Source organism: Peromyscus eremicus, chromosome 1 (genome assembly GCF_949786415.1).
Source record: "Peromyscus eremicus chromosome 1, PerEre_H2_v1, whole genome shotgun sequence".
In the NCBI taxonomy this organism is placed as follows: domain Eukaryota; kingdom Metazoa; phylum Chordata; class Mammalia; order Rodentia; family Cricetidae; genus Peromyscus; species Peromyscus eremicus.
In genome coordinates, this window is record NC_081416.1 from 161,517,279 (window position 1) to 161,545,272 (window position 27,994).

Consider the following 27,994-nt stretch of genomic DNA (forward strand, 5'->3'; position numbering starts at 1 on the left):
GGGAGGGGGGTAGATGGGAGGCTGGGGTTTGGAATGGGAGGAGAGGAGGGAGGGGAAGCTGTGGTTGGTATGTAAAATAAATAAATAAAAAATAATAAAAATAAATAAATAAAATGACTAAAATAGTAACTACCTAATTACTGACCAATGAACTCATTGATGAATGTTTTGTGTACAATCCAACTTAACACAGAGAGGGAGGGGCTAATTCCATCTTCTCCCAATGATACAACAACTATGCATGATAAATTCCAAAAGTAAAAAATTGCCTCATTCATCTATGTCTGTGTGCCACATGAATGCCTAGTGCTTCTGGGCCAGAAGAGGGTGTCAGATGCCCTGGCACTGGAGGGAGTGATGGTTGTGACCCACCATCTGAGTGCTGCTAACTGAACCCAAATCCTCTGGAACAGCAGCCAGTGCTCTTAACTGCTGAGCCATTTCTCCAGCCTAGGTGGGTGCCTGGATCCAGGTACAGAAGGTTTAGTTTGGGTGCATAGGATGGAGTTATTCTTTATCCTTTGACTTTTAACAAAGCTTCAAAAATGATTTGATAAATTGTATCTGTAGCCTGGCACTGGTGGTGATCTGCAGTGCAAGTTCCAGGACAGCCAAGGCTATACAGAAAAACCCTGTCTTGAAAGAACCCAAAAAAACTATGTCTAGAAATGAGTTTTGATTTGAACCAATTTTTATGGTTTCAAGGAACAATTTGGTTTGAGCACTCTGTAACGCACTATCCCTTTCACAAATGTTCTCAGAGGAGAGTATCAGCAATTTGTTTATAGGATGCAGTTATCTGCTGGCCCACACTGCAGGTAGACTCCAGATTCCAGTCACTGTTGCAGACAGTAGGGTGGAGCCTGAATCTTCCCTCTCTCTGTGGTGTCCTTTGCCCTGATTCTTTCCATCACATAAAGCTCAGCAGGCCGCAGAAGGCAGGAAGACTGTGGAGAAGAGAGAAGTGCAGAGTTGTACACACAGGGCCTGCTGGTTCTTCTGATACTCCTGGGTACTTCTCACTCACCAGGTCAAAAAGATTTACCCTTCACTGTGGGTGCCAGCTTTGGAAGGGACACATCTCAACAGAGCTATGGGTCTATTCCTTTAGACCAGCACACGTGTGACTGGCTTGTGAGAAGAGGCTCAAGAGGGACACCCTTCCCTCTGTCCCTCATGGCTGTAATGGGCTGCTTGCTGCCAAGAAGGGGGAAGGAAATGGACAGTGGACTTGATTGCTAAGCCCCTGTTCTGAATTATTTTATTTCTTGTTTTTTCTTCATGGGAGATAGCAATCTTAGGCTGTATGTATCCTCTGCTTTAATAGTTCCTTAACTGAACGTTTATATATACACTCCATATATTTTTCTATTTATTACCCATTTTGTTATTAAATACCTAGGAGAGTTGTCTTAAGCATGCATCACCATCCCCTCATTATAAGTCTCACATTCATGAAATCATAGGCTGGACTTGGCCTCCACTGTCTGTCCAACATCTGCTTCAGTGACTGTTAAGTAAAAGACCCAGTAAATGCTTGTCCTATGATTAAACAGCCATGGGATAAAACCCAACACCTTAGTCACTGACACCCATGAAAGTATAATGGAGCAGAAGAACTCCTGTTGCTGACACCATAGCCTTGGGATCACCATATACCAAGGTACTGCTCAAATGTGGATGGCACTGCTGTATGGAAAACTACTGTGCTGCCATTCACATGAAACCGCAGCACACAGAATTCTATACAGGCTTTGATTATGGTAAAGAATATCTCCAATCCTAGTTTGTACTTACTCCAACGCACTTCTTTTGGTTAACCAAGTTAGTGTACAAGAGTCTTCCCTGTTGTACAGCAACAGCCTCATGTACCTGATACTCACTATTTCTTTGTTGTACCTGGAGACAACATGGGTGAATTAGCCTGTATTGTCTAGCTGTGTGCAGGTGCATGTGCCCACCATGACCTGGGTGCCTTCTGCCATATTGTAATATTGAGGAGCTATGCCCTCTATAAATAACCAAGATGGTAGAGCTGTTAGGACAATTGTGGGTCCTTTGAGATTTGGAGCCTTACTATAGAAAGTATGTCACTGGGGGTGGGTTTTGAGTTTTTATATCTTATTTGCTGTTTACTCTCTACTTCCTGCCTGCCTTTAAACTTCCTGTCACTTCCTGCCATGTCTCCCCGCCATGATGAATTCTTATTCCTTTGAAACCATAAGTACAAAATCATTCTTTTGTACGTTTCTAAGTTATGGTATTTTGTCTTGGCAATAAAGGAGTAACTAAGATTCTACGTCTCTCAGAGCACATCCCTGTCTTTAAGCAGTGCATGCATGTAGGTGAACACGCCACTGGTGTCCACCAATTGGATCATACTCTGCAGCCACCTGGTTTTTTTCCCTGATTCACAGATTACCAGCTGTGGCTTAAAATTCTTTCTGCTGTTTACTGTCTTAATTCTGGATATTGTGTTTGAGAAATTAACATGTTGTGATCTTTGCTGAAGAGGGGAAAATTCTCAGGCCCTACAGCTCCTGAACTCTGCTGCCAGGTTGACTCTCCAGACTGTAGGCTACTCGCTGCAAGTGGGTATGTCTGTGAGGTTTGCTCTAACTCAGGCTCAAAGGTTCCCACACATTGGGGGACCCACGGACACATAAAGTAATAATTTCAATCACAAACTATCATAATTTTCTATATATTAGCAATGTCCATTATGGCTTCTGAATAAATGAATACTCATAAGAAATCTACCAACTTTATTGCATTTCAATCATTCTGACAGCCTTCAAATATACCACCTTTACCACCTGGCTATGTGCATTGACTGACTGATCAAACATTAGAAAAACTGTCCCCACCCCATCACAGATGGGAGCATTGTTAGGGAGCAGAGATTCAAGACATCTGACTCTACCTACCAAAGTTCCACATAGGCCAACAGCAAGGAAAGCTAGATCCTGGATAGATGACACCTGTCTCTGCACACCTTAAAGAACCTCCTTACCCCAGTGAACCCTTCCTAACCCAACAGCCAATCAAAAAAAAAATCAAAACTGTCCTGTGTCCTCTGGTTAAGCTGACCTGTGAATAAAGAGTATCCTGGAGTCCAGGGAGACTCCTTTGTAGTCTTTCATGGGAAATGACATGGTGGGACTTTCTCCAGGAACCCAGCCAGGCACACATGCCATTTGGCCTCAATGGAGAATCTCAACATAAATACCAGCATCCTCTCCCTGACAGCCACAGACTATCACCTACTCTCCAGGACTCAGGTGAGAGATGACTCCATGGACTGACCTACACAAACACTTCTGCTCTTCTGTCCCAGAGTGTGATTTCCTTTTAAATTAATCTTTGTGTTCTAAATATATATGGTGTGAAGTTTGTGCTGTGCTGCTGGGACATGTGGGAAATGAAATGCCTCGCAGTGAATTGTGGGTTCCTGTAGGGGGAGACAATCTGCTCTCGATGTCTCTCTTCCTCCATCAGTGCTGTCTTGCTGTCCTCCCAGACAGACTTGGTTCAGGGCTGATGGGATCATAACTGAAGGCTTGTGATTTTGAGGAAGGTCCTGTTGCAAGGTCACCTAGGTGTCCCACTGGAATTCTAGTGAGTTGCAGTGGGAATGGACAACTAGCCTCTTCCTGGATTACAGATGTTTAAGGGGGAGGTACAAATTTGGGCATGTCTCCTAGATTCTCTTTTGATTTCTTCAGGATGAACCTTCTCACTGGCCTCATTTTCTGCTCCCTGGCCCTGGGGGTCAGCAGCTGGCTTTCATTTACTAGTGAGGCTTACCGAGGTAAGGCTGATGGATGAAGTATGGCTTGTGGGGTTCAGCCAACTATTTCAAAGCTTTTTTCCACTGCCTTGGTATGTACTTTCTCGGGTTTTTGTAGGGTGCCATACAAGTATAAATCTTGTACTAGTGACTGTAATGGTCTGAACACAGCAGGTGGCAGAGCTGTGTTTGAACTTGGCTGAGCCTGAGACCAGTCTAGCCTGGTTGATGTGCCTTCTTGCTGTCTCCCATGTGAACTTCTTAGGAGCATGTGAAATCCCCAGTAGACTTCAATGCTACTGAAGCCTGTGTCCTCTTAGAGTCTCAGGAACTGATCTTGGGTGTGGCTGTCATGGCAGCTTTCAGTAAATCCCTATGTGACTGAACCTACAGCCACCACTGAGGACTGTGGCTCTAGCGCCTCCTCAAGCATCCACCCCACTGCACAGTCTGTTTAGAAGGACTAGAAGTGCCTGTTTACAGTGATGTGCATGCACACTGTCGAGATGGATTGCTTAAAAATCAGTACAGAAGTGATTTCTCTGTGTACCCTTCTCTGCCTTTAGTATGGCTACTCATACTTGTAAGTCCTTAAGAAATGTAAATTTATTCTTTTAAAAAACCTTTTAAAATTGATTTAATTTTATTTTAATGTGCATTGGTGTGAGATTGCCAGATCCCTGGAACTGGACTTACAATTATGAGTTGCTATTAGGTTTCTGGGAATTGAACCTGGGTCTTTGGGAAGACCACATAACCACTTAACCACTGTGCCATCGCTCAAGCCCTAAATTCATTTTTGAACACTTATTTTGGTTAAGGGTAATGTGACAGTGACTTATTGGATATTTTCAATGTCTGGACATATGTTACATGACATACCAGGGGATTATGCTCTCAAAAGATGTTGGGAAAAGGCAAGGATGCTAAAAACCTTACTCAATCCTCAGATCAGCCCTGGAAACAAGAGGCCCAACTGTCCAATAGGGCCAAAGCTGTGAAATCCAGTTCTGTGATAACTTCTTCCTTCTTTACATTGAACACTCCCTGCTGTGTAATAACCTGAAGATCACAGGTGCACTATGCTGGTCATGCTAACAAAACACAAGATCACCTCCTTGTGATGCTCAGTGATAACCTAGAGAGACCAAGTAGGATTAGACAATGTTCTTTTCTACCATGGTCTCAGGCTTCTCTGACCACAAGCTCAAGCCATGAGTTCTTTTCATCCCTTTCATCCTCTCTAAGGCATGGGCCTAGATTCTAAGTTCATGTTCCTACTGTCTTTCCCTTCCAGGGGCTGGGGGCATGTGGCGAGCCTACTCTGACATGAAGGAGGCCAACTGGAAAGATTCAGACAAATACTTCCATGCCAGAGGGAACTATGATGCTGGGCTGCTGAAGTCATCAGGTAAACACAGACTGTTGGGACACTGAGCCTGGGTAACAGGGATTGACTGTGCTAGGAGACCAGGGGCAGATGAGCCCCAGAGAAGGTCATGCCAATCTGTGGCCCCTCCCCAATTTGCTCATGCAGTTACTTCCTCCATTCATGATCAGTGTGGATCCTGGGCTGTGGGCAGAGCTGGCACTCAGCTCATGATAAATAAGCCTGCTTCCAAATGCAGACAGGGAGATTCTAATCCATACCTATCTGGTGATGGTCATTCAGTGTAGGGTGGCCAGCCTGGCCTAAACAGGGCTGGGCCTCGCAGTGTCGCTGTTTTAGGCCCTATTTCCTGGCCTTTCCTGGTTTCCTCCTAAAACCATCTCTTGCAAAGTGGAGAACTGAGAGGGTAGACTGTGGCCATGCAGCTTGGTGATAGATCTCCTCCATGTCTGCTTCTCCCAGTGATGCAAGAGAGAGAATTCAGAGTCTCATGGGCCATAGACATGAGGATTCCATGGCTAATTGTAGCTGAAAGTTTTCCTGTGTCCTGCCTGGCCTTCGGTCAGAACAAATCTCTCTCACCTGCTGATCCTGAGCCGCTTGGACCCAAATAAAGACACACAGGCTTATATTATTTTTTAAACTATGGCCATGGCAGGCTTCTTACTAGCTAGCGCTTATATCTTAAATTAACCCATTTGTATAAATCTACACTTTGCCATGTGGCTTACCAGTATCTTTACATCTTGCTTCTCCAGGTGGTAGCTACCAGCATCTTCTTTGTTCTGCCTTTCTCCTTCCTTTTCCTTTAGTTGGAATGTCCCGCCTAACCTTATTCTGCCTCACCATTGACCAAACAGCTTTATTTATCATCCAATCAGAGCAACACAATCACAGCATATAGAACAACATCACCCATCATTTCCCCTTTTCTTTCTATTCAAAGGAAGGTTTTAACTTTAACATAGTAAAATTACATGTAACAAACAGTTATCAAGCAAGAATTATAGTTATAATAGCTATTGTATTTGTATTTGGCAAAATTAAAAAAGGTACCCTATCTATCTTATATTTGTGAGTCTAAGGCTTTATGTTTAACCTTAGTTTCTCCAGTGTTTCACTTTGGATACAGGCAGGCCTCCCATGGATATTAGCCAGGCATTGTATATCAAATTGCATTGAGACTAGCCACCTCCTCGTCTATTAAGGCTGGATGAAGCAATCCAGTAGGAGGAATGGGTCCCAAAGCAAGCAAGAGTGTCAGAGACAGTCCCTGCTCTCACTGTTAGGAGTCTCACATGAAGACCAAGTTATACAATTGTAAACTTTTTGATTCATCAGACTGAGATGTCCTCTACTTCCCCATGCTACTGTGACTGCCAAGCTCTAGATCTAGTGTTTGCTGGATTTGGAGATGCCCTTAGATGCTCAAATGCACAATCTTTATTTGCCTTCAGGTTTTTTGACATCTGCACAGTTTTATCTAAAATTACTAACTCAAGAGTATATTCCAAAGCCTAACCCCTGCAGTGTTATGAGTTCTGTAGATTCATACTACACTCCTCAACAGCTCTAGCCCAGAACATGTGCACAAATGTCCATTAGGAAATACATGGCTGTGTCTTATGCATTAGAGTGAGTCATGACTAAACTTACTTTCTCATTACCTTTGAGAGCCTCAGTTTTTCCTTCTCCCTTCCTTCCTTTATCTTTCCTTCCTCCCATGCTTCCTTTCCCCCCATCCTTCACTTCTGTCTTTCTCTTTCCTTCTATCCCCTCTTTCCTTACTCAGTCTCTTTCTATTTAGCCAAATAAAGACTCTTTTTTACTTGAAACTCTACTTTCACTTGAAGCAATAACGGAATACCCCAGAGAAGTCACCTTACCACACTCCTGGTGCAATGGGAGAAGCTAAAATAATTTCTTTAATGTTTAATTTTTTAATGAATAAGCATAGCAGATATTAAACATTAACTTGCACAAATTTGTTTCATATTTAATATAGTAGTTCAGTGAAAAATAACTTGTTCAAGGATGAGACTCTACAGAGATTGCACATTCAGCTTTCCTCTGTCCAGATTTGAAGCTCCTGTTCTATTTAGGCAACACTCAGCTTTCAATTCCTCTCCTCACAGCCCTTAGGCGTTGACCGCACATGTATAAACAACGGTTGGGAGTGTAGGAATTCTGGCCTCTGAGGCCCTGAAATCAGCATTTCAGTTTGCTGTCAGCCACCTCTCAGTACTGTATCACTGAGCCAGCAGGGTGAGAACACCGCCACCGATTCCCGTCTCAGAGGCAGCCGCTCGCGACCCACATTTCTGTCCAAGGACAAGGACACTCAGGAACACTTCAGTAAGAGCGCCTCAGATTTTAATAACCATAAGACTCCCCTAGCATCTGGTTAAAATTAGATTTAGAAACGCTAGGGCCTGGTCTGACATTCGTGTCAAATGCATGTCTCTGTCTCCGCACACCAAGGCTTTGCGGTTATTCTGACAGCCAGTATTTCCAAAATAGACCCTTTCCTTCCCAAGTTATTTGGGTCGTGTGTTTATCACAGAAACAGAAAGCAGACTGAGACACCCCCAACTCAGAGTAGATAAATACAAAACTTGCATTTGATATTGTCTGCTGTTATAGGCTTAAGAAAGTCTGCTTAGAAGTGTGTCTTATCAATCTTTTCTACAGGAGAAAATGAAGTCAAGACCTGGCAGCCAGCCTGCCTGGCACACTGAGCTTCTACATCAGAAGCATGGCACACCATGCCCCTGAGTATGCCAAAAGTCAGAACACTGAATTCTGAAGTAGTGCGGGTAGCCGGGTAGCTGGCCTGCTAAAGAGTCTGCACCCCTGTGGTGTCCCATTAGATGCTTGTCCTGGGACCCCCCTAGTCAAGGAATCCAGGGGGCAAAATTGGAAATTTTCTGTCTGTAAGAGAGTAACTCAGATAGAGGTGGTAAAGTGCTTGCCAAAAAAGAGAGAAATCAAAGTAAAAATGCTGGAGTTAGAAACGTTTTTGTCTGAGTCCATACAAATAAATCCTTGATTTTCTATAGAGGGGCTCTTTGATCTAGAGCTGTGGCAGAGAGCTTTGAATAATATGTGGAGATGGGAAGTTAGTATAGGTTAAAAGATTAGAACCCATTTCTGGGTTTGAAAACCAATCCAAACCCAGGAATCCCTGAGCCCCAAAACACACCTTCCTGAGCACAAAAGCCCATCAGTCCCAAAGCTCAAAATCCCACCAATCCCTGGGCTTGGCTTGAAATCTCACCAATTCCCACCCTGGAAATCTCCATCCTGGGAAAATTCCTCCCCCAAGAAACTGTATAAGCCTGTCTCCTGTTCAGTTCCCTGAAGCTTCTCTCCTGAGCAGAGGCAGCCATCCTCCTGGGTGAGATTTGTTGTGCAGTGTGACTTTGTGGTATTCCTTGGCTCCAGGCTGCCAGGGTACCTTTCCCTTCAGAGCTGTAACACTTACATAGGGGAAACCTCTCCCCTCAGAGTTGTAACACTTCCACTAGGGAAACATTTCCCTTCAGAGCTGCCACACTTGTATTGGGAAAACATACCCCTCAGAGCTGTAACACAGTCAGAACTGGACGTTCCTTGTCTGAATCTTTCTATTTTATTATTACAGCTATAATGGGTGCCTACCTAGGGGAGAGAAAATACTTAAGACACTACAAGCGTTTCTAGTGGCAGTTTGAGATAGGGAAAATGAAAAATAAGAACGGGGCAGAAATCAAGATGGCACTGATATAAATTCTGGCGGTGCCACAAAAGAGGATGCATCTGACAAGAAGGAGGAAGTCAGTAAGGCACCAAAAGGTGATGGGAGTGAAGGCCTCCTCTTGATGCCAAATTTTTGCCCATCCTTGAATGCATTGCTTGAGCAATATAGCTTAGAAAGTGAATCTCAGCCATCACCACATTCAGATTCTTTTTTCACAGCTTTGTGCAAGTTGTGTTGATTGTTGGCTGAATGAACAATCCAAAGTCTTGGCTTTTGCAGTGACTTATCCTCCTTAGACTTTAGCATGGTATCTGCAGGAACTTAAAACCATTCAGCATTTTGGGGCTGCTTGTTGAGATGAAAGATGTTGATTTCCATATGTAATACAATATTAGAATCTATAGACATGAATTTAAATAAGCCAGATGAGTATAAGCAGCTGTCCTGAGTATACACTAGTCCTCAGCAGTTTTGACTTGGGAGGTACATAATTATGATCAATATGAACTTCAGGCTGAGAGAAATCAAAACTCAGGCTTACCATTGAATATGAATATGTTACAAGGTGAAGGAGCATTATCTGTTGAGCACCTCATCACCTGCTGAGCAGGCTCCTGGACCTCCTCAGTATTTTGACCAAGTTTATCTATGTGCCCTAAGAGCTTGGGAGGCTGAGTCCTCTTCAGAGGCACAACAAGTTTCAAAAATGTAAGACAGGAACCTACTGAGTCTTTTACTAAATTTCTGGCTAGAGTATAATGTTGTTTATTTTTGGCTCTTTTGGGGGATCTGCCATGCAGCTCCCAAACAAATCACATGCAGAGGCTTATTCTTAATTACAAAATGCCCAGCCTTAGCTTGGCTTAGTTTCTAGCCAGCTTTCCTTAACTTATCCCACTGGAATAAGTTGCCTCTGGGCTTTTTCCATTCTCTTACTTCTATAACTCTTACTCTTAATTTGTTGCTTCTCGTGTAGCTGGTTGGCTGGCCCCTGATGTCCTCCTCCTCCTCTGTCTGCTTCTTGCAGATTTTTTCCTCTATATATTCTCTCTGCCTGCCAGCCCCGCACATGCTTTCTCCTGCCTTGCTATTGACCATTCAGTTCTTTATTAGACCATCAAATGTTTTAGACAGGCATAGTAACATAGCTTCACAGAGTTAAACAAATGCAACATAAACAAAAGTAACACACCTTAAAAATAATATTCTACTATATTTCCCCCTTTTAAACAGAAATGAAAGGTTTTGTTTGCTTGTTTTTGTTTTTTGTTTTTTTTGAGACAGGGGTTCTCTGTGTAGTTTTGGTGCCTGTCCTGGATCTCGCTTTGTAGACCAGGCTGGACTCTAACTCACAGAGATCTGCCTGGCTGTGCCTCTCGAGTGCTGGGATTATAGGTATGCACCACCACCGCCTGGCTGAAATGAAAGGTTTTAAATTTAACATAGTAGAATAACAAAAACAGTTATCAAGTAAGAATTAATTTACAATATTCTGTCCATTTGTAGTTAGTATATTCAGAGAAAATAATGCATTATCGATCCTATCTGTAGGGCGTTTACCCAACCACCCCCCACAGTTCCCCAGAGTTTTCTTGAGTGCGAGCAGCAGGAAATATTAGATAGAAGGATTTATTGCGGAGAGTATCGCGGAGATAAACAGATAGAAAATAAAGGATAGCCTCGAGAGGGCCTGGAACCTATTCCAAGGGGCCCCGACTGTCTCTGCCCCAGGGTTTTTATAGAGACACCAAGGGGTGGAGCAAAAGACCTCCTCTCCCAGCACAGCCAAGTGCAGACCATCTCAGACACCTGCACTCAGGCCCGTGGTCTAATCATCCTCTATGAGGACCTGCTGGGTAAAGCCACGAGGAACCCGAGAACGGGCTCCCACACCTATCTTAGTGAATTCAAAGTTTTACACCTAACTTACTTTCTATCATAACTAAGAAAAACTGCAGCTGTAACTACCTAGTCTTCAATACCATCAAAGACCCCAGAAGGACAACATTATTTGAGTAAACAAAAAGTGCATTGCGAACAACTTCCAAATCTCTCGCAATGACAGGACAACATTATTTGAGTAAACATAAAGTGATTGCGAACAACTTCCAAATCTCTCGCAATGACAGAGTCATCTGACTGCCTGGACAGTCACCCAAAGTTCCTTCTGCAACATTGGGGCATCCACCTTCAGCCTACTTCCCCATAGTATCTGGGAGACTTCTCAGTGACGCAGCAAATTTGAAGGACTGTCCTGCCTTGTATTGGAAAAGTTTATCAGTCGCTTTCCTCTGTGTCCTGCAGAATATGTGACTGACTCTTCTGTGAAGTAGGAATTTTGAAGGTCTGTTCTGCCTTGTTTTGGCAAAGTTTAACAGTTACTTTGTTCTGTGTCCTGCATATCCAGTCGGCACAGTATATATTCAGCAGTCAAAGGCAAGAACAGGTTTTTTGCCCAGTTCCTTGCCACAATGAAAGCAAACTCTATAAGGAGTTTCTTCAATGCCTGTCATCTTCTCTGAAGAAAATTGGTGCTGGCAGGAACAGATGAGTCTCATTGTCATGAAAAACTTTAACAAAACATTTTAAATGCCATATTCTGTAGGTCTTTGAAAAGTTTGAAGACCATCTATCTATCTAAAATATGTCTCTATTTGATCTGGAAAGCATACCTAACATCTCTACAATTTTGATTGTTATAAATGACTAACCACTAACCTATGTTTCCTGATTATCCTATATAGTTTTTAATAACAGCTTTCAAAAAGTAGAACTTTAACTTACATTTTTAAGTAAACTGCATAGGTACAATACCTTAAACAAGAATAGAAACAGATATATAATATGTTGTAACAAAAATAAGCTTAAATTTTTACCAATATACAAAATCCTTTAAACAAGAGTAGAAACACATATACAGTATAACAAAAAACTAAGTTTATATCAATATACAATATTCTCCTAAATGATAACAAACATCTACAACCCACCAAATAACCAACAGCTACCCACACCCCCAATTCTTTGGAATGTGGATGTAGTTTTCTCTATACTTTTTTCTGCTGTCTGTGGATGAAGTATCCTTAAGTTTCCAAAAAGAAAATTTTAAGATAATGACCAAGTCCTGGGAAGACCAGCAGTAACATTTGATGATAGATATCACCTGTCAAGTTTCAGGTGGTCTTGCCTGATCAAACCTGGTCCATATTACCCTGAAGGAATCCATAGCCTCTCATCTTCTGTCTCGCTTATGCACAGGGCCTAGTCCAGTCCCATGTAGGCTCTGCTGCTGTCAGTCTAAAGTTCATGAGTTCCTACTAGCTTGGTTCAGTTGTCTCTAGGTTTCTGAATCACGATCTTGATGTCCCTTGTCCACAGAATCCCTCCTCCCTCTCTCTCTTCAACTGTGCTCCTTTGAGCTCTGCCTAGTGCTTTGCTGTGGATCTCTGCATCTGCTTCCATCAGTTAGTGGGTGAAGGCTCTATGATGACAGTTAGGGTATTCTCCAATCTGATTACTAGGTTAGACTAGCTCAAGCACCCTCTGCACTATTGCTAGTAGTCTAAGCTGGGGTCATCCTTGTGGGAATTCTTGAAACAGCATTCTGTGGAGTGTCTGGTTTTACTTAAGCAATAAATAGACTGAGAATTCTTTTCTTCCTTCCAGAAAGATTTCCCCAGGATTTGACTTCATATGTGGCCAAGATAGAGAAAGGTGGCAGACGTTTATGGGCAAGGTGATCAGAGTGGAGGAAGGGGATTGACTTGGTGCCAACAACAGGACTAGAGGCTTGTGAGATCTTTATCTGTCTGTGGACAGGAGGCACGGACACACTACTTTATTGACCCTGGTTTTCTGCCTGTGATAAGCCTTGGGTGTTAAGTCAAGAGATTGTAATTATAAGACTTGGTTCTGATTTGATTAATTTATCTGCATTAAGCACTGAAGGCCTTGCTCAAAACAGTTATTTGCCACAGTTTCAATACTGTTTTAAGAATGCTGGTATTTCTTTTAATAATTCATAACTTTGCAGTGTGGACAGACTGAACATACATCAGATCTTTATATCTTTGTCTTTATCCATGAATTCAGACAAGAGAGGATGAAAACTTTTCAGAAAAATAAATTGTGTCTAAATAAGTAAAGGCATTTTCCTACAAATCTTATTCTCTGAAGAACACAGTATAACAACCATACACCTAGCATTTATGCTGTATTAAATATGAGCATTTTCCATGTGATTTGAGGGAAACAGAAGGAGGATGTCAACAAATGCTATGCTGTTTTCTAGAGAGACTTCCACATTCGCAGACTTTGCTATTCACAATAATCATAGAACCAACTACTAATATAGAGAATGTAGTTTATAGAGAATTCAGAGGGACAAAGTAGAAATAAGAGTGTGTGTATGTATGTATATAAATATATGAATGTGTATATATATATATATATACATATATATATTTGTGTGCATCTGTGTATTATAGGAATTAATAACAAATTGAGTTATAAGCTCTTTGGTGGTTATGGGAAATATAGGAATAATTCAGTCTAGAATAATTTATGTAAGACTCTTTGCCTTAACACAAGCCCCTCTTTTTTTGGCTTTTTTCCAAACAGGGTTTCTCTGTGTAGCTTTGGAGCCTGTAGATGAATGAAACTAAGTCCTTATCTATCACTTTGTTCAAAACCTAGTTTAAGAAAAAACTAGAAATTTGAAGGAACACGGGAGAAGTATATGGAGAGGAAGGGATAATCTGAATGACTGCAATAATGATTGGCAATTGCAATTACATCAAATTGAGAAATTCTGCATGGCTAAGGAAACTCAACCATTGCAGAAACAGACAACAGGATGGCACAAGTTCTGTGCCAGCAATTCATCAGGCAGAGAGAAGAACCCAAACATTAAATGCCAGAAGAGTAAATAATCCAATAAATAAGCAGGAAAATGAACAGACACTTTAGATGAAGTGAAATGGCCAATAAAAATGTGAAATTGTTTTCATCTTTAGCCATCAGAGAGACACAAATCAAACCCACACTGAAATTCTCTCTCTCCATTCTGCATTGCTAGCAAGGAAAAAAAACTACAAATGTCCAAGGTACAGGGAATAAAGCCTCTTGTACACAATCTTGGAAAAGCAAATTAGTCCAGCATGAGAGAAATCAGTAGAGTGGTTTCTCTAAAATAAAAAATATAGAGCTATCATATGGCCCAGCCACAACTCCTGGGTATACACCCAGCAATGGAGGTTGGTTTTCATGGGAGACACCTGCACATCCATATTTATCACAGCATCCCTCACAACTGCAGTCTATGGGGTCAGTATTGGTGTCCATCAATAGATGAATGACTAAAAAAACACAGTATATATGCACAGTGTGGCTTCATTAGTCACAAAGAAGACTGAAGTTATGTTGTCTGTAGGAAAGTAGATATAACTGGAGATCATCATAGTATTTTCCAGTTAGAGAGGAACTGACGTCCAGAAAGATGGAATGAATTTCTGGATTTATACTCAGGTTTAAATTAAAAACCTTCCACTTGGACTGCTTATTTCATAATGATGTTCTCCATTTAAATTTAATTCAGAGAAATATCGATCCTTTCAATATGTATCAACAGCTGGAGTTATGAGAAAAGCAGGTTTCAGAGCTGACGTCTGTGTCCTTCCCCTTTGTCCCTAAACTCGTCATCTGTGTCTGCTCTGGTTTGTCATCTCTGGAGCTGGAGGGAGGATTTGGGTTTGATGTTTCAGTGCACAAATAGAGTGAAATGTAAATACATTTCTATTCCCGTTATTTAATTATTATTATACTTCTGAATTCTTGATTTTTTTCCACCAAAAGTAGAGTGGGGTTTAACCCTGAGCATGAAGTCTGCTGTCTGCAGTCCTAGCATATGATGGCTGCGTCCATTGACTAAATTGTTTCTTCTAACATCTGCAGACATTCTCTGTAGCTGTGATCTTTAATTTGGTCTCTGCCTTGGTTAGCACCATTCACACACAATGTTGACTTCCCACTCAAATTTGTTTTCCCTTTTTTTGAAACAGTATACTTTTATGGAAAACATGTAATTATTAAGAAAGGGTAAGGACTAAGATTAGAATGGCCAACTGAAAAGATAAATGCTTAAAAATGTCTGGATTTTCTTCTATTTAGATAGATAACCCCTGGCACACACAGCATAGACTGCAACTTTCTTCAAATCTGCCAAAACAAGTGAAGTAGATCTGCTCCTTCATCAAAGACCATACACAGTGGATGTGCGTGCATTCTTAATCCTTTGACTTCGATTGCTACCGAGGACAGTGCTCAGCCAGGGAGATAGCAGACACTAACAATCATTTAAACTGCTTTTACAATTTCAAGGAGTTGCTTGACAGACATTATGAAAATGTCATTTATACTGGAAGAATTTTCTGCTCACTGTTTCGAGTGTGTGTATAACACAATCTATCAGTATGTTTTTGGTCTCCATAGACAGATTACAAGCTTTCACTGAGTTTGGGCTTTGGAAGAATTTCAGACATGAGACAAAGTGTGATCTGGTTAAAGTATTCGATACAAGCTCTCCAGTGTGGACAGCATAGCTGTGGAAAAGCAATATTGGCTCTATTTTGCTCTCAGTAGTTTCTGTCCAGATAAGAATCATCTGTCAAAAAGAGGAAAACAAAAACTTTAACAGGAATATTGCTAAGTTGAGGAAGCCAGGGGCAGAAAGAAGGGCTCATGGTTGCTTACTGTGATGCAGAATCAGGGATGTGGACAGAAAAAGGAGCTTCTGATCTATCATCTTGACTTTTTACATGGAGAGGTGTCCTTGGGTCTTCCTGTTTAAAAGGAAAAATGTCACAAATTTGTTGTTTCTTATATAGACAAAGTGTGTGTGTGTGTGTGTGTGTGTGTGTGTGTGTGTGTGTGTGTGTGTGTGTATTTCTTATATTACTAGCTAAACCAGAAGGAAATACAAGTTTTAGCCAAGAGAATAAGCATGACCTCCATGTATTCACTTGCAGTTATTAGTGGGTACTTTAGATACAGGACAGTGATGCACAGTGAAAAATGCAACTGAGACAGGACCATAGACTCAGCCTCCAATATGGGTGCTCAGTGGTGTTGCAGGTCAGAGGTGAGACTGGTGTTTTCTTGTTGGTGGGTGTGTGGGGTAGACCAGTGGATCTAAGGAGGCCAGGCATCTCCTGCTGTGAGTCAGATCCACCCGGGATGGGATTGGATGCTGAGAGTAGAAGGTTACTGTCAATTCCCTCTCACCTGGAGTCCTGGGTTTGATCTGATTAGACAAGAATTCTCAGTAACTGAGAGTTTGGTGCTGTGTGAGAAGAGGTCCATGATTGTGATGTAGGAAGCTTTGCATGAAATATGGCAGAATCAACATGAGTGTGCAGTCTACTGAAGTCTGGAGTCTCTGAATTCTCATCTATCAACAGATTAACAATGAAACCATTCAGTTGTTCATTCACTGGGACCTCTTGTCTATCACAGCGCTTTATTCTCTGGCTGGGCAGTAGTACATTTAGCAAACGACCCCTCTGTCCTCAAAGAACTTGCATCCTGCATTCTAGAGTGAAAAATCTACAATGAGCAATTCAAATTAAAATTTTCAGAAAATGATAACTTTACAAATATAAGATGATAATGGCCAAAGGAGAGCACATATAGAAGTTGGGAAAGCAAGGGAGCATGGCTGGATATAAATGACAAGGCATCCATGAATTTGACACAGGGCATGTGACTCTGAGATAAAAGTTGGGTGATATGAATTCAGTTACAGAAAGTAAATACACCAGTTGTATTTATTTCTGTATAACATTGCAATAGTGATGACTACTTGTGAATTAGTGCTATGGGGTAAAAACAACGGTGTGGTAGTATTGTAATGCTCTGTGAATATTAGAACCTTATTATTTTGATGATTGTAATATGGCATTGTAAAAAAGTTTGGTGATGGTAGTTCTAGTAGTAGTTAGCCACTTCAAATTTTATCTCTTAAAAAGTGACATGTATTACTTGGAGAAATAATTTTGAGCAGGGATCTCTTTAGGACCATTTCAGAACTGTGATCCTCTTTAGAGATTCTTCTGGCCTGTGGAGCCTCAAACATACACACACACACACACACACACACACACACACACACACACACACACACTGTCTAATAGAACACCCTGCACTGAACTGACTAGCAGCAGGCTTTATATGTGAGCCTTGCAACTGACTTGCAGCAGGCTTTATATGTGAGCCTTGCACTTCCTGACTCCGTTAGACTGGGTGTATGTCATAGAATTGCTCTTCTCAATCGCCTGGATTGTTTATTGATTGATTGATTGATTGATTGATTGTGTGTGCCCCAACCATTTACTGACCTCTTAGTAGAAGGACCAGTCAGTATAATTCCTCTTATAAGCAGTTCAGTCTGCTTCTTCTTTCTGACACATCTTTTGTGTTGGACACAAAAATCTAGGAGTAATAAGAGTGTTACATGTTTGAGATGAACTCATAATTCAGTAAAATGGAAAGATCTAGGGAAATTATAGTTGCTTTAAGTGGAACTGTAAGGACACATAAGGCATGGTGGGGCTAACCTGAATGTGTTTGCCTTGTATACTGTATGTAGTAATAAATAAGGAGACTATGATTATATATACATATATGGTATTATATAAGGAAGTTTTAACATCATTACATGAAGTAAGAAAAGAGGGTCAGTTAATTTTCCTTCTTAAATAAGTTGCTGATCTTCAGTTTTGAAGTCTAAACTGGGTTACTCACATTAAGAAAAGAGTAAGATTTTTTTAAAGTTTTTTTTTCCATTCGTAGTTTTTTTTAATAATTTAATTTAATTTTACATATCAGCCACGGATTCCCTTGTTCTCCCCCCTCCTGCACGCCCCCCCCGCCTTCCGCCCAGCCCACACCCCATTCCCATCTCCTCCAGGGCAAAGACTCCCCTGGGGGAAAAAAAAAGAAAAAGAAAGAATATCTAAGATTTATCTCCAAACAAGTTCCCATTGCAGAAGGTGCCTTCTACCCTCATCACTATGCTCCCTTGTTTATAAAGCACATATTTATATCCAAGAAGATATCTTTTATTTTTTAATATATTTTTTTATTTTATAATTTAATTTACTTTTACATATCAGCCACGGATTCTCCTTTCCTCCCCCCCCCTCTTCCCAGCCCAGCCCCCCATTCCCATCTCCTCCAGGGCAAAGACTCCCCTGGGGACTGAGTTCAGCCTGGTAGATTCAGTCCAGGCAGGTCCAGTCCCCTCCTCCCAGGCTGAGCGAAGTGTCCCTGTGTAAGCCCCAGGTTCCAAACAGCCAACTCATGCACTAAGGACAGGTCCTGGTCCCACTGCCTGGGTGCCTCCCGAACAGTTCAAGCTAGTCAACTCAAGGTGACAGCCTTCCAAGAAAATATCTTAAAGGGATGCAAGCTTAGCAATTGCCTAATGTTTATGTTTCAAAGCTGTCAATCAAACTCTAGAATATCTTCATTTTTTAGAAAAACTGAGGTTAAAAACTTCAAATTCCAGTGAAATCTCAATAGACCAACATCTACTCAATTTTTGACAAAGTCAATCAATAGCTGTCTTTCTTATTTGCGTATTTGCATCTTTGTAATAGTATATGGCTCCCAAAGGCAATGAGGATATTGAGTGTGTCACTGTGAAGTGTTAGTAGAAATGGGATTTAGTTAATGGAATATCATGTAAACAAAGAGAGAAAAGGGGGATTTTAAATGCATATTAGTCCATATTTGTGTTTCAAATTTCCATTGTTTTTCAGTAAAAACAAAAAGCTTTCTTGGATGAATGAATTTTTATATTGTCTCAGTTCTTACCATCACCTTTTATGAACACACCGTGTGCTTGTTTCAAAGTAAAATTATTCTAAAATGTGAAAGAAATAAAAGCATTGACCCAAACTATCTGAAACTAAATATTACACTTCTAAATTTGGAAAGCACCTTTAATATGTCTTCTACCTGGAACTGAGCATTGCCTGTCTCCAGGAACATGCATCCTCTTAGTCTTGCTGATGCTCCTGTACCACACTCTTCTATTTCAATCAGTTAATTCAGAGCAACAATTCCTTCTTGAAGGGGAAACAATGGTGGATAATATCAGGAGCACACCTGAAGAACAGTACTTACTTTATAAAGTCAAGAGTTGTGGTTATATAAACTTTTCCTGGGACAAGGAATAGATATTTACTGACGATGGCAAGAGCTGTCTTCCAATGATGGGACCCAAGGAATGATTCCACCCAAGGCTTACAAGGTCTAACAATGAGTTTATTGGGTTTCCTTCCACTGCATCATTGAGGGGGTACTCACCAAAGTTTGTGACTCCAAACAGCTGCACCACTGCAAAGTCTTGCCCCAGCATGGATGTCAACTTCCTGATAGATTTATGGATAGTACTCCCCCTCCAGTCATCTTCCACAGTACATATAAACTGACAGATCCCAAATCATTATGACCTCGTGCAGCTGAGGAAGAATTACGTACAAGTGGCAGGAAATATGGTAGGGAGAGGCTAAAATCTCAGTGGAGGGCTTAATGTCCCTAACCACCTCTTCCTTCCATGAGGGAATGCCATCAGGTTGGCTCTTCAAGGACGCTTGTGAGTAGTCACAGCTGCTTCTAATGAAGATGGAAGCAGTCCAAAACAGTGGTTTTCAATGTTTAATTATTACAATACATACCAGTGTTGTACACCTTATATTCTTCATTTGTTACTTTATACAATATTCACACACACACAAAATTTGTACTCTGTGTGTGTTTAGTTCATTATTCTGTATATTTAAGCATTTCACAAATATAGCATTACACATTATAATAAAAGATACTTAATGAAAACTCTTTTGATGGAGAAGCTTCTAATTTAATCTTTCCTTGTCAGGATGGGCAATATTTCTCAAAAGATTAAATAAGGACTAGTTCTCAATATTAATGACTTTTCAGAGGCAATAATTTAAAAATAAAAACTACAAAATAATACTTATATATAAAATATGCTTCATTTTTATTCCTGTAACAGTTTTGACCTTAAAGCAATATATTTTTTGTTTTTCTAAACTATGATTTTATTATGAACACTTAATGAAATGATCCCTATACGTAGAAATGGGAGACACAGCTTTTGAGTCTTAACCCTGAAATTAGTTTAATTTTCTACAAATAGCTGAAGTTCCTGAGTTACTTACTGCAGTTTTGGAAGGAAAAAGGCTTAATGGATTCATCCATCCCTAAGGTTTTAAGGTATCAGCTGAAAAAGCTCCGAGTTGGATATTCAGTTTCTCACCCTCTCTTTGTCTCTTCATTCTTACATAGTGTTCTAGTAACATTTATCAAAATTTGAGCTCTGCTTTCCAGAAAGAAGTGAAGATCTATTGCTGCTCAGCTTCAGAGAACACAATGTTCTCTAATAACCACTCATAGTGACACACATATCTTAAACCCATGACTAGAGAAAGGGAACAGCCACAAAGTGAACAGGGCACAGGTCAGGTGCACTGACCATTTCTCTTCCCTTGTTAGTCTGGCATTTTCAACATCCTCCTCTGTATTTTTTCAATGGGCCTACTTATTCCTAAGCAAAGCAATTCCACATTTCAGGTGTACTTTGCTTTTTTGGATTTTATAAGACCACTTTAATTATCAATAAGTCATTAGCATAGGATTTCCCAATAAAGACAAGAGAATTGGTAATAATATACTAAGAATGGTGTGTGTGTGTATGTCTGTGTGTGAGAGAGACAGAGACAGACAGAGATAAGGAGAGAGAGAGAGAGAGAGAGAGAGAGAGAGAGAGAGAGAGAGAGAGAGAGAGAGAGAGGGAGAGAGACTTTGTCTTCAGTGTGTCTGCATAACTTTGGGCATGTCTGTGGGCCATTTGAACAACCAACAAGACTGGTTTAATTTGCTGTGCAGAGCCGTGCCAGTATCTTTGTGCAGTACCATGTGATACTGGCCTATGGGCATGTTTGTAGGCCATGGTCTTGACTGATGATAGATGTGAGAGGCCAACCCCACTAGGCAGATGTTCCTGGGTTGTATGAGATACTTGGCTCAGTATGAGAGGAAAAGCAAGCCAGTAAACAGCATTCCCCAGTGGTGTTTGCCTCTTTTCTTGAGTTCTTGGCTTTCCTAGATGACAGACTAAGCTATAAGATAAAATACACCCTTTCCTCCCAGAGATGCTTTTGCTCAGTGTTTCATCACAGCAATGAGAAGCAAATGAGGCAAGTGAGGGACACAAAATGTGAAGTATAGCAGCAGTCTCACGGCATCTAAGGCAAGGAACTACTGTCTTGTGTTTCACTAGCTCTGAATCTCTTACGTGTGTAATCATGTTTAATCCTTAAGGAAACTCTGAAAACCAATTTATATAATGACCAGTGAAAATAAACAGAACTCCACAGTGCAAGTAGCTTACTTAAGCTCACAAATCCTAGTGATAGCAGACCACTGAATTCATGTTTGAAACAAAAGCACTCGATTTCTTTTTGAACAACCAGCAAGACCATTTAATTTGCTATGTATAGTCATGCCCTTATCTTTGTGCAGTACCAGGTGAGATTTGGATATTGGAAAAATGGAATGTTAATATGTGGTTAGTTGTAGTTTCCATTCAGAGTTTGTTTAAATCGACACAGGTTTTACTTTTGTTATTTCTTTTCCTAATATGAATATACATTATTTCTGTTATGCTCTCCATCACTCATTTGAGACTTTCAGTAACATTCCTGCTCTTGTGTACTAGGACATTATAGGAAGAATGGCCTTCACCTTTATCAACCCACCACCAAGGATTCTTTATAAAAAATATTGTGCTGTGATTCCTTGAAGTTACTTAGGAAACTGTCTAATTATTTTTATGGAAACATCTGGCTTCTGCTCCCCTCACCTAGATAAAGCCCTAATATGTTCTTCATTTTTGACACCAGAGCCTGTTAATAGCTCATGCCGTGTGACTAACTACGTTTTGATGTGTTATGTATATTAACATTCTTGAGGAATTGGTACCTTATCCTATGTAATGATAAGGATTGAGATATTCATAAGTATTAAGGTCTAATAGTGATGCTAGAGATCTGCCTTGGCCATTGAAGGCTAGGTGTACAACCAAGAAGGCAAGGACAGCATGGAAAGTTGATCATTTAGTTCCTTTAAGTGTGCAGTTTCCCACTGCTTTGTGAAATGAGGGTGCCTCAGCCAAGATACCTAATAATTGTCAAACACCAGTCCAGATGCTTCTCTGGAGGTCCTTTTTAGATTTAACTAAAACTTTTTTTTTTTTGTTTTTTCGAGACAGGGTTTCTCTGTGTAGCTTTGCACCTCTCCTGGAACTCACTTGGTAGCCCAGGCTGACCTCGAACTCACAGAGATCCGCCTGGCTCTGCCTCCGGAGTGCTGGGATTAAAGGCGTGCACCACCACCGCCTGGCAGATTTAACTAAAACTTAAGTTAGTATGCTGTAAGTAAAGTGAATTGTCTTCCATAATGGAGTGAACCTAACAACATCTGAAGAATGTGCCAGTGAGAAGGAATGAGGTTTCTGAATCTCTGCTCTGGACTGAGTAGAGGGTGGAGACATGACATCATCTCCACATGACCTCAGTCAGCCTGTGCTAAAACACTGGGATTTGTCAAGTTCAAAACCCTTAAACCAACTCCTGAAAATCTTAATCTCCTGTTAGAGAGATGATAGGTAGATGATAGATAGAAGATAGATGACACACATGAAGGAGAATGTCAGAAAGCAGATGACAAAATGTAAATAGATACGTAGATGATAGATAATTTAAAAATAAAGTTCCCATTGCTTCTGCTTTCCCTCTCAGGAACAACTCTTCAGGCAGTGTTTCATCAGACTTTTATCTAGTCTTTTTGTGTTATCCTTTGAATAGAAGCAGTATTTATTTATTGAATGATTTACCCTTATTTTCTGGCTTCATATGTCTGGACTCCTGGGGGAGGGGGGTTGAAATCTGTTACTGTCCCAAAGTGTAATGTGTACTGTGGGACACATTGTTTTCTCTAACATACTGTTTTAGAAATGAAAAGTACATCTTCAACTCGTATAGCCCTGAGTACTTATAATAAGGCTTGATTTGGTTAGTTTAAAACAGGAAACAGATAATAAGATGAAAGAACCAAAGGTCACAAAGAAGTTAATACTGTTAGGAGTTAGGGTTTGGATCCACTCAACCATCCTCATTTTCACACATATTTAATTATAAGGTCATGGATTTTTTTCCATTTTTTAATCATTCTTCTCTCATATATTACATCCCAACTGGAGTTTCCCTTCCCTCTTCTCCTCCCAGACCCCTCCCAGAAAAGGACAGGCCTCCCAGGGTTATCAACCAAACATGACATATGTAGCAATGAGACTAGGCACATCCCCTCATATTAAGGCTCATACAAGGCAACCCAGTAGGAGGGAAAGAGTCCCCAAAGCAGGCAAAACAGTGACAGACAGCCCTTGATCCCACTGTTAGGTGTCCCACAAGAACATCCAAATGCATAACCATAACATATATGCAGAGGACATAGGTCAGCAGACTCATACAGGCTCCCGGATTGTTGGTTCAATCTCTGTGTGCCTCTATGAGCCCTGGTTAATTGATTCTGTTGGCCATTTTCTTGTGGTGTCCTTGACCCCTCTGGCTCCTACAATCCTTCCCCTCTTCTGCAGGATTCCCCAAGCTCCGTCTAATGCTTGATTGTGGGTTTCTGCATCTGCTCCCATCAGTTGTTGAATGAAGCTTCTCTGGTAATAACGATGCTATCCTCTACAAGTATATCAGAGTATCATAAGGAATCATTTCATTGACTTCCCCATCCCCAGGAACTGTTTGACTCTATTCTAGTTTTTTGGCTATCCAGACCCTGGTTCCTGGCCCTCCAGACAGTGTCAAACATGGGCTCCCTTTTGTGGTATGGGTCTCAGGCTGGACTAGTCATTGGTTTCACACTCCCACACGTTCTGTGCCACCTTTACTTCAGCCCATCTTGCAGGTAGGACAAATTGTAGGTGGAAAGATTTTGTGGCTGTGTTGGTATGGTGGTATTTTATTTGTACTGAAATGTGATTTTAATTGTATGTTAATAAATAAAGTTGCCCGGGGGTCAGAGCTATTAGAGTCATAGCAAAAGCTGGGCTGTGGTGGTGCATGCCTTTAATCCCAGCACTTGGTAGGCAGAGCTAGGTAGATCTCTGTGTGTTCAAGGATACAGCCAACAGACAGTGACGAGGCAGTCATGTGGTTGGTTTTACAACCAATGAGAAGGCAGAACAGAAAGTCTATATAAAGACAAACAGACAGGAAGTAGGTCTCTTTCGGAGAGGTCTCTTGGCTGAAGAGGCTAGCTGCAGCAGGTGGGTAAGGCTCTTAGCTCTGATCTCTTGGCTTTCTTCTTTGCATTGGTTCTGTGTTTCTTATTTTAATAAGATGGTTGGTTACATCTACATGTTGGTGTCCCAGTCCCTCCACTGGAAGCCTTGCCTAGTTACAGAAGATGGCCAGTTCAGACTCTATCCCTCATTACCAGGAGTTTTCACTCCTGTAGATTCCTGGGAGTTCCCCTTGCACTAGGTTTCTGCCACATTCCCAATATACCTACCCCTCACTTCCATGCATCTCTCACAATCCTCTCTTTCTGCACTCCCTGACTTGTTACCTCCTGTTCCCACCCCACCCTCCCCCAGTCCACCCACAAAATCTATTTCATTCCCCCTTCCCAGGGAGATCCATTCACCCCCTATTGTTTCCTCCTTGTTACCTAGCCTCTCTGGAGCTGTGGATTGTAGCATGGTTATTTTTTACTTTACAGCTAATATCCACTTATACGTGACTACATACCATGCTTATCGTTCAGGGTCTGAGTTACCACACTCTGTATGACTTTCTCTAGTTCCATCCATTTGCTTGCAAATTTCATGATGTTATTTCTTTTAAAGCAAAGTAATTGAAAAATGGATAATGAAAATGAAGTACAATTACACAATGGTCATGGATATTATTTATAACTGAGGTATTCCTGTCCTAGGATCATCTCATCTCAGACTTCTATCTAGCCTTCTCTTTCAGCAGGTCCCTCCTCAGCTTAACAGTATTTTCTTTTATGATGCAATCTGAACTGTTTCTAATTGAATCCCTCTTTCTTCTTCTCAGACATTTATCACTGTGGGCCATGTCTTCACAGACACTTCAGGGCAGTGTCTCACAAACAGGAAGGGTTATAGTTGCCTCCCACTCATCTGTCTCTGCATGTGGTGCTTACCATTTACCTGTTGTGATCTAAAGATCTGAAAGGAAAAAAAAACTCCATGGATGTGATTCCCCCTCTTCATGGCAATGTCTCATCTCCCTCTGCAGCTGCTGTCCTTAGCCCTGCCTCCTGTCATGGACTGAATATGAGGAAACACAGAAGGAAGAGGTGTTTTCATGGTACTGGAGTGAATTCCACAATTTAGGCCATTAGTCACAAAAAAAGTAAGCCCTGTTTCCCATCGTTTCAGTTATGTTTCCAAGTGTCTCATTTTACCACTCTGGCTTTCTCGTAAGAAAAACAAACCATTCGTATCTGTCTTGCTAGAAGTCAGACTGTTTTCCTAAAAGACAATTAACACATTATGTCTTGCTCATGAAATACAGATTTTTTTTTCAGGTATGAGGGGTTCAACACCAGGACATGAAGCAGTGATCATTCCAGAAGAAGGATCTATAATGAAGGATGTGTTCTTAGATTTTGAGAAAGATTACCAGTCCTAGTAAAAATGGAAAGGCATATGAAAAGAAGCCCTTTTAATTCTGTTCTGCCTCCCAGTGTGGAATTCTGTCCTCTCAAACTCTAATGCCTAGAGATGTGTCTGAGATATCAAGACCCTAAGGAGAGAAACTGCAAACTGTTTTATTTCTAGATGTGGCTGATCTATGGGAAGATACGATGCATTACATTGATGCCTAACATTCTTAAGTGATGGTAAGAGTTTTAAGAATTTCTATTCAATGATACAGCATCTCCTTCTACTTTTAAGATCTATTTTAGTTGAAAATTTTGTTACTTTCAGTGAAATCCCCTTGCTGATAATTGTGGAACCCAGTGCCCCTCTTTGTTCCTTGGAAAAAGATAAGCCCCCAGCTGGTGGACTGATAGCAATAAAGAGCTGAATCAGAGGAAGTGGAGATAGTAATTGCAAAAAGGAAAAGAGTGCAGGGTGGCTAAGGACAGAGAGTCATTCTAACTTGGCACAGCCATATCTGAATGGAATGGCAGAAGTCATAAAGCCAGCACAGCTGCTTGACAAAGATCCAGCAAAGCTGAGCCACATGATGGCTGCCATGCCACCTTTGGTTTTCATCTCCACCTGTTACATACTTGGGGCACTTTTAATATTTGTATAATTTGAGGATATTGGATTGATGGAAAATTCCTTATGAATCATTTATGCCTTCTCCCAGGAACGCTGCTTCTAAGCTTACCCAGGAAAGTCCTGAACATACCTCCCACTTTGAGGGAGATATCCTTATCTACTTGAAGTTCTTCCTTATGCCTTGGGGATTGTGACACATAAAGAAGAAGCCAGAGGTCTCTTCATGAGGCTATGAGACATTCTTGAAACATTTGTCCCTATACTTACACTGGAACAAGATATTCAAAACAAAGTAAATTAAAAAAGGTCAACAAGATCCGGTGGGATAGAGGAGATGGCCACAGTTCAGATTATAAGCCTCTTCCCACTGTACATTCAGACAATTACGTGGCATACAACTCAGCCCTACATAGAGACATATTGATAAGTAAATATGGAGTGGAAAGATGATAAAAGTATGAGATGTCAGGACCTCCCTCTCTTAGAAGTTAGCTCATATAGAGCCACTATAATGTCATATGACCAAGGAACAACAGAATGCTAAGATTAGACATATAGACAAATTCTATAAGGATATAAATATGAACATGGATTGTATTATGCCAGAATTTGAATAATAACTACAGCAGCTTTAGCCTGAGGATTTTTCCTGGGCACTCTGACCACTAAGAGTAAATAATACACTGCTTGGGACATGGCAAAATGCCCAGGGTGGTTGAAGATTTTGTTTTGGCCTAGTGTCCTTGAAGCAACCAAAACAACCAGCCTGAGCACAGGCTGTCATATGCCTCTAGATTCTCAAAAATTGCGTTATGGGGTTAATGAGTAAGAATGATAACTCTGTTTATTAATGATGTCAAAACTTAAGGGAAAATGATTGGAAATGATAACTCTGTTCTGTCATAGTTTATTAATGATGACAAAAAGATGAGCAAAAGAAAGTGAAACACATGTCCAAAAACAAAAATGATATGATCTATGTTTTGGAACATCATGAATGTATCCCTGCTAACTAAATTCTGTATAAATAAAGAAACACTCTGGCTGCTAGTCAGTTAGCTACAAGATTCTCCTGACCACCATGGCCTGGTTCACTTCTTCCACCATCGACTCCTTACGTCCTCTGCAGGACCCATCTACCGCCAGGGATGGCTCCCAGCACTAACTCACATAAATCTCATTTTTTAAAGCAAAAGGAAAGTAGCACCATATAAAGTCCAAGGGGTGCTCTTGAGTCTAACAATAATAATAGGACATCCCAGTGTGCTGTACAGTGTGGTCTGCACATCTCTATCCCTAGGCAAAGCACATGGAACCTAATTTTCATTTTTGTCATATTGACAGGTCATTAAGACATACAAGTGGATGAAACTGTGAATGGTGTTATCATAACAGGAAAACTTGAGGGAGCCTTTTTCTATTCTACTGTCTATACAGAGATGATGCTACGCCCGAGGAAAGGCAAGCCCCAGCCTCCAGAATAATGAGTAATGAATTTCTCTTCTTTATAAATTGCTTAGTATAAGGTGTTTTCTTGCAGCAGCCCAAACTAGCTAAGACACTGTACTTCATACAATCAAATCAAATCAAATAACCTTTCCTAAGAGTCCCAATGAATGCGAACTGGCTCTTTTAAACATCTTTCAGGAATCA

At 40.9% G+C, this 27,994-nt stretch overlaps 1 long non-coding RNA gene across 1 annotated transcript; it reads left to right on the forward strand.

The window, feature by feature from the left end:
* The first annotated feature begins 800 nt into the window (after positions 1 to 800).
* On the forward strand, positions 801 to 27,823 carry LOC131922877 (uncharacterized). The gene is made up of 5 exons (XR_009382426.1): positions 801 to 3,811; positions 5,088 to 5,201; positions 25,140 to 25,460; positions 25,889 to 25,950; positions 27,686 to 27,823. It is a non-coding gene; the product is annotated as an uncharacterized LOC131922877 (long non-coding RNA).
* Positions 27,824 to 27,994: the final 171 nt, after the last annotated feature.